The sequence below is a fragment of the Coffea arabica genome, chromosome 4c (assembly GCF_036785885.1).
Source record: "Coffea arabica cultivar ET-39 chromosome 4c, Coffea Arabica ET-39 HiFi, whole genome shotgun sequence".
NCBI lineage: Eukaryota > Viridiplantae > Streptophyta > Magnoliopsida > Gentianales > Rubiaceae > Coffea > Coffea arabica.
In genome coordinates this window covers 46,651,689-46,663,644 of record NC_092316.1, presented here as the reverse complement: position 1 = coordinate 46,663,644, position 11,956 = coordinate 46,651,689, and the positions used below count along the sequence as shown (strand labels likewise).

The 11,956-nt window shown below is 40.5% G+C and overlaps 1 long non-coding RNA gene across 2 annotated transcripts; it reads right to left on the bottom strand.

Moving 5' to 3' along the window:
- Window positions 1-10,497: 10,497 nt before the first annotated feature.
- On the bottom strand, window positions 10,498-11,411 carry LOC140004994 (uncharacterized). Of its 2 annotated transcripts, none has more exons than XR_011812814.1 (2): window positions 10,947-11,411; window positions 10,498-10,821 (listed from the first exon to the last, which is right to left on the bottom strand). It is a non-coding gene; the product is annotated as an uncharacterized lncRNA (long non-coding RNA). The 2 variants fall into 2 exon arrangements; XR_011812815.1 differs by having other exon boundaries at window positions 10,498-10,689.
- Between the last annotated feature and the right edge of the window lie 545 nt (window positions 11,412-11,956).

Below are 11,956 nucleotides of genomic sequence, written 5' to 3'. Positions count from 1 at the left end.
CTGACCCACGGCTAGCGGCGGGGGAAAATGAAAGGCGCACTAGTGGGACTGACCCACGCTCCAGTGGCGATGTAAATGAAATGTTTACTGGCGGGACTGACCCACGTTCCAGCAACGGTGAAAAATGAAATGCTTACTGGCGGGACTAACCCACGCTCCAGTGGCGATGTAAATGAAATGTTCACTGGCGGGACTGACCCACGTTCCAGCAACGGTGAAAAATGAAATGCTTACTGGCGGGACTAACCCACGCTCCAGTAGCGATGTAAATGGAATGCTTACTGGCGGGACAAACCCACGCTCCAGTAGCGATGTAAATGGAATGCACACTGGCGGGACTAACCCACGCTCCAGTGGTTGTGAAAATGAAATGCACACTGGCGGGACTAACTCACGTTCCAGCAACGGTGAAAAATGAAATGTTCACTGGTGGGACTAACCCACGTTCCAGCAACGGTGAAAAATGAAATGCTTACTGGCGGGACTAACCCACGCTCCAGTAGCGATGTAAATGAAACGTTCACTGGCGGGACTGACCCACGTTCCAGCAACGGTGAAAAATGAAATGCTTACTGGCGGGACTAACCCACGCTCCAGTAGCGATGAAAATGAAATGCTCACTGGCGGGACTAACCCACACTCCAGTGGCGATGAAAAATGAAATGCACACTGGCGGGACTAACCCACGCTCCAGTGGTGATGTAAATGAAATGCTCACTGGCGGCACTGACCCACGCTCCAGTAGCGATGAAAATGAAATGCTCACTGGCGGGACTAACCTCACGCTCCAGTGGCTGTGAAAATGAAATGTCTTGACAATCGGACAGTGGGATCAAACTCGAGCCTGCCGTGATGAATTTGATTTTTGATTTTTTGACTTTTGAATTTTTTTGATGATGATTTTTTTTTTGATGATGATTTTTTTGATGTTTTTTGATTTTTCCTGACTGAGAGAGACTTGTCGAAATAATTTGCCCCAGTGTGGGTTGAGTTTTTGCAACCTGAGTCCATAGTTGATTCTGCATTACCGTGTTGTTGTACCTTTTGATCAAATTTGCTTGCAACATTTTTTATCTGCCTTTATTCCCTGGAGAACTCTTTCCGGCATCGGTTCCAGTGCGAGGTGTGATTGCTTTCATTTGTACATGCAATTTTTCTGCAAGAGAGAAAAAACAAAGAAATTGCCACCATCATTTGATCCGTTTTCCTTTGAGAATCGTGTAAACATGAGTTTTTCTCCTTATCCTTCCTTTTTCGCCAACTTCCGCTGCAGCATCCGATTGAGTTGGATTTCTCGCTCCAAAACTTTTCCGATTTCTCAAACTGACAATGTATGTGTTTTGCCATACTGTGAAGGCTGCGTGGCTGGCTTTGCTGAATCTCAACCGTTTCCAAAAGACGACTGAATCCAAGCATCCTTTTGAAATAAACCCCTGGGGATTGTTATTTACCAAAATTCAAGAAGTTAAAATGAGGTATGCAATAAAAATTCACATGCTATGAAGGAATGAAAATGCACAAGAATGCAAAACATAACCATCTGTGCCTACAAAATGCCATGAATACAGGCACTTTGGGAAAAAATGAGTTTCCTAAAAATGTACTTGCGAAAGAATATTTATTTTTACAAAATGACACAATTTTCGGCCAACAGATGTCATGTTTGACACCTTGGATATCTTTGTTCTGGAATTCAACACTGGCAGAAGTATTCCAAATGAAGGGAGATCCAAATGAACCAAGTCACCAGCTATTGCTCCTCGTGCTTACAAAACTCACCTTGGCGCCCTTCTGGGTTTTCACCAAGGTTGCCCCCACCCTTATTTTTGTTTTGTTTTTCTTTTTTTTTTCCTTTTTTTTTTGAGATGCCCTTTCAGGTTTTCACCCAAGGAACAATGGAGAAGCTCGTCCATGATCGAATCAGGAGTGTGAGTTGAAGATTTCTGGCATCAGTAAAATGCGCTTCCCTTATAAGCTTAAGTGAAGGCATTACGGACATCACCTGCCAGTTGATTAGCAAAATCCCTAATAGAAATACAGCAAATGACGAAAGTCAGGACTTTTGAGCTTTTGTAATAAAGGTCAGGTGGGGTGCTTTGAAAAAGGTTGAGGCTTAAAAGCAAATTTGATGAAAGGTGTGAAATTGCCTGAGATTGCATCATTTTGAAATTATCTCCAATTTTTGAACAAAACTGAGGAAATTTGCCCCAGTTTGATTGGATTTTTCTTTCTTTGCATTTTCTTATTGCATTTTTCTCACTTTTGCATTTTTCTTCAAATACTAAATTTGCCCCAGTGTGGGGTTTTCCTTTTCTTTCTGATCGTCTCTTTTCAAAATAAATTCGCCCCAGTGTGGGGTTTGCAATTCTCAAGGGTTGCGAAACGAAAATGATTGTTCTGATAGCTCAAAGGGGATGACTAGGGATGAAATGCTTTGATTGGAAAGGAAGATGGCCTGACTTTTATCTCGTCACTTGCGTGACTTCTAAAAGAAATTTGCATAGTCAAAAGAACTTCTTACCCATGTCTGAGTTGATAAGTTGAGGGCATGTTTGTCCATCCATCTCTGCCAAAATGAATGCTCCGCCAGGTAATACCTTTTGAACAATGAATAGCCTTTACCAATTTGGAACAAATTCGCCTTTGACTGCATCTTGCATTGGCAAATTCACTTTAGCAGCTTTGCCTTCTTCTTGAAAAAATCGCCGGTGGACTTTTTGAGTCATGTGTTTTTGGTAGTTATGGCCGTGATATAGCATTCAACCAATGAGGTTGCCTTGATCAATCAACTTCCTCCAACTTGGCCTCCATTTGAATACGCAATGAAGGGACTTCCATCTCGGCAGGCAACACAGCTTCCCTTTTCTTGCTTTTCATTCCAATATCTACTGATCTTTATTTCTTTGACCCTAATCTCGGTGCCAAATGTTAACAATCTCTGTCTTCAAGATTCGATTTGGATTTCTCTTCATATTGTTCGAGACCTTTTTAAGAATCAGATACTTCTTCACTATCACTCTCGTTTTGAAACTTGGATTCCATAAACTCAAAGACATGAGTGATATCGAGATCGACATCATTGGTCTCCAGAACAGTGATATCCAAAGGTCAAATACTTTTATCTTTTGGCCATATGAAACAGCTTAGAGCGAAATTAGAACCAATAAACAATCAATATAAACAAAATGGCATTAACAAAATAATGAAAAGATGTGACTATGCATGCTATCAAAAGATTCAAAAAACAACATAGGAACTTGATAATGCAAAAAAAATGTTTTAGCCAAAACTTGATTGAACATGATAAAACTATTTACTCAAAAGCCAACAGTGACGATTTCATGAAGTTTAACAAATAACAATCCCCAGATTTATCCCAACTTCCCTTCGAGAGGGAAGATACTTGGCAATCCAATTGTGCAAAGTTTCTTCAAGATTTTCAAATTTTTTCGTTGGAAGTGGATGCCTCAAAGACGTCCTTGTGTTCAGGAAAAGGATTTGCATTTATGCTCGGTCCTTGTCCACCCTTCTTTTTTAGCACTATTTCCCCTGCCTCGATCATGTCTTGGACTTTATGCTTAAGGGCTTTACAATCGGCGGTTGAACGGCCAAGTGCTCCCGAATGATAGGCACAAGTGGACTGTGGATTGTATCCGGTAGAGACGCCATGAGGGTAAGCTGGAGGGGGAATTATGCCGATTTTACCGGCGACTTTTAATTGTTCATATAATTGGTCCAAAGGCCTGCCAAGATTAGTAAAAGTACGATAACGATTTTGATTTTGGGGTTCAATGGGTTGGGGGTAATTATAGGTGGGTCTATTTGGTGGAGGAAATCGTTGATTGTAGGGAGGTCGGGGTCGAACTTGTTGGAAATTGGGTTGAGATATTTGGAAAGGGGCTCTAGGCGAGTTGGTGTGATTAGGGCGAGGTTGAGGATGAGTGATATTGGTGTGATAAACAGGATGAGGGTTTGAATAGTAAGGGTAAGGGTTGGAGTAGGTAGGGTATTATCGAAATTTGGGCTTTGGGATAGGGTTTCGATCCCAGGCAAAAGCGATTTCCCCCTCTTTCTTTTGGAATTGTTGTTTCTTCCCACCACTATTACTTTGGCCTTGCAAAGCTTCCAACTGGGATTTGAGGGCAGAGACATTAACAATCTTCCCAACTTTCACGAAGTCATCGAACTCTTCAAGCTTATTGACAATAGCGGCAAACGAGCATCCAGTCATGCGGAAAATTTCTTCAAAGTACGGCGGATCATGTGCTTTAATGAAAGTGCGTATGATTTTGTCCTCGGTCATTGGTGGCTCGACTTTTGCAGCTATTTTTCTCCACCTTTTGGCATAAGTCTTGTGATCCTCAGAGGGTTTTCTTTTTGTTCCTTCCAGCGTGGTTCGTGTCGGAGCCAGCTCGCAGTTATACTCGTATTGCCTTACAAAAGCATTTGACAAGTCAATCCAGGTCTTTACTTCTTTGGGCTTCAAATTTGAGTACCAGTCGAGGGCATCCCCCTCCAGACTTTCCGGGAACAACCTTAGAGGCAGGTTCTCGTCGTCTACAGGCTTCCCCAGCTTGTTAGCAAATAGTCGGAGGTGTGTCTTGGGATTACCCGTCCCGTCATACTTGTTAAACTTAGGGGTTTTGAACCCTTCAGCCAACTGCACATTCGGAAAAAGGCAAAGCTCATCGTAATCCAGGACTCCTTGCTTACTTAAACCCTGACTTTTCCTTATGAATTCGTCAAAACGATCGAGGCGCTTGAACAACTTCACATCAACGGGAACAGAAGATTCTCCTACTTCTGATTTAGCTTGGACAGTGTGATCTGGTAGGAAAGGCTCTGCAGTAGTCTGGTAAAAAGGTTGTGGATTTAGAGGCATGTTTGGACCACCTTGAGGCTGAAATCCTTGCCCATAGGGAGGAGGATTTTGAGTATAAGTATACTGTGGGTGGAAAGCTCCATCAAAAGTGGTTTGAATTGGAGGAATAACAAATGGTTCCGATTCCAGTTGTTTGATGGGCGCAAGCTCGGGCTGCACTCCGCTGTTAACGAGCTCGTCGATCAGCTTCTTTTGGGCGGCCATTTCAGATGCCATTTCCCCAAATTTGGTGAGTAATTCAGTCAACTGAACCCCGGGACTTGTGGCTTCCGGATGGGTAGTTGCGGCGGTCTTATCAGACGATCCTGGCCGAGTACTCATGTCTACAGGATTCTTTTGGGCTTTACTATGGGATCGCGTTATGATGGGGTTTCGATGAGAAGCTATGTTTAAATATTACCTGAGAATTTTTGAAAGATTGCCTTTAGATTTAACCCTCGCTTAGTTATTCCAAAAAAATAAAGAAAAAGACAAGAGTTAGTAAATATCCAAAGAATTCGGATGCATGTCCTATGGGGGAGCCCTTTTGTGCCAAGGGTAGGCGTAGCATGAAAATGCAATCCTCTGAGGTAGGCACTATACCATACCTGATGGATCTGATCAACTGATTGAGTGAAAAAATAATTTTAAAAAATTTGACCAATTGGAGTGACGAGAGACATTTGTCAAAACGAGGACAACGTCCGACTGGATTGATCACCTTTGATCGATACAAAAATTTACAAAAATGCACGGGTTTGGCCTTGACGAACTTCCTATCAAAAAGATTAGAATTCGTTGACCAAATTTTCTCATTGAAGCACGGGTCAAAACCCAACTGAACAAATAGCTGGATGCAATGGATGTTTTTCTCAAAATCGACTAGATTTCCCAATTTGAAATTCGACATTGAATCCCTAATTGGTCAAACGGGTTGAATGAAATTGACCATTTATTTAAAATCGATCGAATTACCCTAAAAAGGGAAACGGGTCAAATGAATTGAGTGAAATTTAAAACTTACTCAAAATTGACCGAATCATCCTAAAAAAGGAACTTGATTGACTGAAATTGAGAATTTTATTCAAAACGGACCGGATCATCCTAAAAAATGAGATTGGTCAAATGAATTGAATGAAATCGAGAATTTATTCAAAATTGACCAGATCGCCCTAAAAGGGTAAATTGGTCAAATGAATCGGACGAAATTGATGATTTATCAAAAATCGACAAAATTGCCCTAACTAATCAAATGAATTGAATGATATTGGTGATTTATTCAAAAATCGACTAGATTGCCCTAAAAATGAACAAATTGATAAAATGGACCGGATGAAATTGATGAATGAAATGGTCCAATGGATTGAATGGAATTGGGAACCTATTAAAAAATCAAGCCATCAACTGGTAGTTTCAAAAAATTTATTACGATGCATTAGCCTATGAGCCTTCTAAAATCAAATTTTGGCCTCAATTTATTTATTGTCTCAATAGGAGGAATCATTTGTGAATTTTTTCAAATTAATGTCCTTTGCGCAAGGGATTTTTATCAACTTTGATAAAATGGCCAAAAAGTGATTATTAGAGCTCATATTCCAAAAATTGCTCTTATGAAGACGATCGGATCCTACCTTACCTTGTGCACTACCCCTTTGGATGGTACAAAATGTAAACGTGCAAGTCTCCTTGGATTAAGTATCAGAGATACGAGGTGGTTTATTCCTAACACGGGATCCCCTAAATGGCATTCCCTTTCTAGGGTTTTTGCATGATGCCAGTTTATTAAAGCGGTAAAATATGCAACTCGAAATGAAACGTGACCTAAGGAACCCTTTATTTGCCAGGGTAGGCCTAAAATGGTATGGCATTATTGATTTACGAATGAAATATAGCGAAATTTCTAATCGTGCAATAGCCTATTTATAAGGGTAGGTCCTAAAAGAGGATCATGCCAGACCTCTTATTTCCTAACGTTTGTAAATGCAAAAGATAAGAGACAAGGAAAGTTAGTTCAACACATAACCACATAACACGTTGGACAATTTATATAATATAAAAAGCAACAAAGATATACAAGGAAAGGGGGTGGGATCCCTCTCCTCGTGAATGGTGTCCCTAATAGGGTAAGGTCGACTCTACCCTAGGCAATTCTAATATGGATGCATGAGGCTGGGGTTCACTAATGCATCTAGACTCGATAAGCTCAGATCCCCGAGCCTTCAGACTTGGAAACCAAAGGTCATCACTCCCAAGGTTTCTTGTCGGTGGCTCGAGCGATTCCCCAGACATTGCTACGCACACGTCGTGTCACGGCCACATGTCTGAGTGAATCTATCAAAAATCCTCAATCTTCGACTAAAAACTAAAGGTTATTAATCCAAAACTTAAAGCGGAAGATTAAGTGACCCCTCGGATCGTGTTACGTACACGTCGTGTCACGATTACACGTCCAAGTGGGTCGCCTAAAATCCTAATAGGGTGGAGTGGCGTGACAAGCCACTAAAAGGAAAAAATAAATGGGGGTGAAAAAATTAAAACGTATGCACGTATGCTAGTGCTCGTTTGGAGGGGAGGGATCAAGAACCAACGCGAGGCTCTAGGGTGACATACCCCCCCTAAATGCAATGCAGGCGCGAGATAAACAAGTAAACATACATCCAATCAACCAATCATACATTCGTGAGTGAGGGAGTAGTTTGAGACGCGCGCGCGTGGCAAAAAGTCCTAAAATGGAAAATGCAACCCTAATATCCAAATGCTATGCATAAGAAGGGTAAAAAGCAGAAAAGAATAGTTAAATCAAATGCTTGGACCCACTTAGGAAGTCCCCAGTGGAGTCGCCAAGTTGTCGCGCCCTACTTTTTGAAAGGTGTGAAAGTAGTGTGCGGTATATGTATGTGAACGTGTGTGAAAGTGAAAATAAAAGGCCGTGGGATTGTGAAATGCGACGGTTTGGCCAAACAAAGGGTTTTAGATAGAAAAGGAGTTGCCACTTGGTATAGAGTTAGGGTGTACTAAGTCACCCAAAAAAATAATTTTTTGGAAAGAAAGTAAACAAACCCTTTTTAAAGAATTTTTTAAGTCTACGTAACCAAAGAAAGGGATTGGGGTCACATTTGACAAAGGAGAAAGCAAAGGCAAAACCTAAGGCACTCCCTTATCCTAACCAAAGCTAGTTGCGTGACTTAGCCCCACTTTTCCTAATTTTTCTATCCAAGGTATGTATCGCATGTTGGATATGACTGATGGATGCGAAAAGAAAAGAAAAATGCAATCCTAAACCTAAAATGTTTCTCATGAGGCTTTAGGGTCCCGACCACATGAATTGTGGTGGCCAATAAGGAAAGCTCTCATGGAAGTCGTGATTAATGCAAGTGAGGACTCAAGTGCAAGTGTGCAAGTGTGAGAAAATAAAGGTGTTTGTGTGTGCAAATGAATGAAATAGGATACTAGATACGTATAAGTGCAATTTGAGTGCCATTTGTGAGGTAGAAAAATAAATGAGGGATAGGAAAAAGGTGGTGAGAAATGGATTGAGAAAAATCTAAATAGTGAGAAAATGTGGCTAAAAGAGTGAGGAGGTGATATAAAAAGAATGCAAGTGTATGACCCTAAGGGAATGCATCAGGTCGGGCACGGGAAGGGCTCCTAACTTTACGACTTTGATTTTCCCTTGGATTAGAAGGAAGAACTAGCGTGCTAAGGCTATTTTGTAGCCAAACTCGCTCGTTTCCCTTATCGAAAGGGGACTCTCAAGCAAATGTACCCTATAACTAGCATGAGGATGTAAAAAGCCTAAAATGAGAGGAAAAGGATTGGAGGAACATGCCAAATGATAAGAACTAAGAAAAATGCATGAAATGTAGTGAACATGCAAGTATGCTCTAACGAAAGGGGGGCGGCCTATTGGGTCTAGCGTTGGACTAGCCCTTTCTATGAATTCCTAACGGAATAATGAGCCACAACTAGCATTGGACTAGTGTGGTGACGTACATTCATCCATCACGTTCATCTACGACTATAGAAAGCAAGTAGACATGCAAATCACCTATAAACACGTAGCACATAACACTTAGCATGCTCGACTAGATGCAAGAGCCTAATAAAGCAAATTAACACATAGCAACAAAAGCAAGCAATCAAGCTAATGAACCTATTACATTTGCTAGTTAGGCACACGTCTTCAATAGGTCTTCATCAAGTGCTTTCCAAGCCCTATCTATTACAAGCCAAGAGGTGTACACATACCCCATAAATAAAGAATGAAAAAGTAAAAGTAAATGAAATAAATGAAAGGAATTAAAGAAAGGCAATGAAAGCAAAGTAGACATGCAATTCTCACTTAGCACGTTGGATCACATAGAGGTGAGACAAAAAAGGTAAAAGAAGTTATACCTCCCTTGAATTGATACCTTAATGAAGTGAATTCACTTATTTATCCTCCAAAATAACAAAAAGGGGTCAAGGCATCACTTTAATTAACGATTAATTACGTAAAAATGAGAATTAAGCACGGAATGAAAATTAAACAAAATTTAGTCCCAAAAATGGAATCACTTAAGGTATTCACAACAAATCATCTATGCTCGAACAAAATTAAAGCAAAGCAAAACCCAATAATCAAAAAGGTTCTAGAATGAGGTGCTAAAATTAGTGACTTAAAAATGAAATCAAATAAAGTACACCTCTAAGATGGAAAACTACCAAGGATCTAATTGCAAATATTAAGCAATCACTCAAAACCAACTAACACCTTTTAGGGAATTCATAGGTCAAAGAACAAAGAAGGGGTCAAGTAAGGGTTAAAATGCAAATAATCTAGGACCTGATTGCAAGAAACTAGAATATAATTGGGCCTTTTGAGAAATAGTGGGAAAATTAGGGGTCAAAGTACAATTCTCAGGATTATGTCATGCATGCATACGAGGAAGAACTCTCTCATTTCTGGTTTCCTCTTCTCTGCACCATACTTAACCAAATAGATCACCAACAAGTATCATCTTTTGAATCAATCCACAAACACAACTTCCAATCCTCAACCAAGCCAAATATTACACTTTTATTGCAGGATTAAGGCAGAAAAACTGGATTGGTGACTGCTAAAGATAAAAGAAATAACAGCAAAAAGAAAGAAACAAAATGCAGCAAGAGTTTCTCGGTAACTTTAAAGCTTATTAGCAGCCTACAGAGCTTACGTTAGATTCCAGAAAACCATCATAACACACTGGATTAAACATGCAAACTAATAACTCATTCAAAGTTCGTTCCAGGTTGCATTCATTCAAGGTTTCCTTCTGCAATTTTCTTTAGCAACTTATCAAGACATGAAAACCAGTTTTGTGGGAGTGCTTCGTGAAGAAGGGAAAAACAGCAAAACATGAGAACGAAATACAACTTTTCCTCATTCAAACGAGGATCTCAATCATCATCTTAACAGCAATGCATTGTTAAAGCCTTTCATTGGATAGATTAAAACATTAACACACACAAAGTAGCACAAGATACCTGAAATTTCATGCATCAGGATACAATACAAGCACGTGTCTCTCCCGAACGTAAGGAAATGTAAAAATGCAGCAAAGATACGTAAGGAAAAAAACTAAAAGAACACACAACAGACTTCACGCAGCTTCCTCTTTGCAAATCCAGCATGTTTACAAACATTTACATGACCCAAGGAAACCTGGAAATGCCTCACTGAATGCCCCAGAACTTCAACCCAATCTACTTTAGATCAAACAGCGAAATCATAAGTTCAATCCCTGTCTTCCTCCCCCCAGAAAATCCGGAAAGCAAAGGATGCAAACTTTGGCTATTTTCTGCAACTTCTATCCAATATAACAAACCCAGTGAATCAACAAAGCCCATAAAACCCAAGAGTTCCAATTCATTTTCTACTAAAATCTGGCGATAAACACTCCCTAAACAAGATCAAAACCATAGAGACAACTGGAACCCCCCTAACTCAGCAACGATTGAAGCATCAACAGTGACATGAACAGCAAATAGAAAACAAACGCAAAAACCCAGCTCAGTCATGAAGGAAACATCGGAGAAACTAAGAAATCAGTTTTCAAGAATATACCTGAAATCTTGAGTTTGGATTCGGGTGAGCGATGGAGAAAACGTGAAAGCCTCGGTCTCTACTTCGGCTCCAGTAACCTTTCTTGCTGGCTTTCTCCTTAGTTTCCCGTTGATAAGATTCCCATCTGCTTCTCGTTGAGTTGCCCGTTTCTTCCTCACTCGGCAGTTTCTCTCTCGGCTCTTTCGGTGTACTCTACCCTCCTTCCCAGCCTAGTTTCCCAGCTCTGAAGCTGTCTCTTTTCGCTTCCTGACCGTGGCCTCCCTTCCTAGCTCCTTCTTTTGCCCTATTTGCAGCCGTCCCTAGATACCCTCTTGATTCCCCCTCCTTCAAACCTCAGCTGTCACCTTTTCTAATTTTCCAGCCGTCACTTTTTCCCAAAAACTCCTTCGGTCCCTCCCTTTGCTCTGTTTTTACTGAACGTAGCCACTTCTCTCTTGCTCTCTCCCTCTTGCTCTCCGCTCACTTTCTCAGTTTCCTCACCAGCCGTCAACTCCAAAACCTCTCAACCATCCTCTTACTCCCTGCCCTTTCCTTTTTCCTCAAACTCTCCTCTGTTTCCCTCTTGCTCAGTTTTTTCTTTCCGCCGTCAACTCCCATCCCCCTCTCTTCTGCTGCTTTCTTTTCCTTTTTATATGAGCCCCCAATCTCCTAAACCCTCACCCCAATGGTGAGGATGAAAGGCTTGCTCTACCTTAAAATCCAGCCCTCCAATGGCATGCGTGACTGTCCTTTTCAAGCTGCGTTAATACGCAGCTTGCATGCCGCGGATCCCTTTTTTTTTTTTTTTTTTAAATAACAACTTAACAAAATATAGATAACTAATTAATAAAAAATAACTAATGAAGAAAAAATTAAATACAATGAGCGGAAATAGGCATAAAAGGATAAAAATGAAATGCTAATTTTCTTTTCTTTTTCTTTTCTCTTTTTTTTTTCCTTTTTTTCCTTTTTTCTCTTTTTTCTCTTTTTAAGTAATTTAGCAAAATGATAATAAAATTAAGTAAAAACCA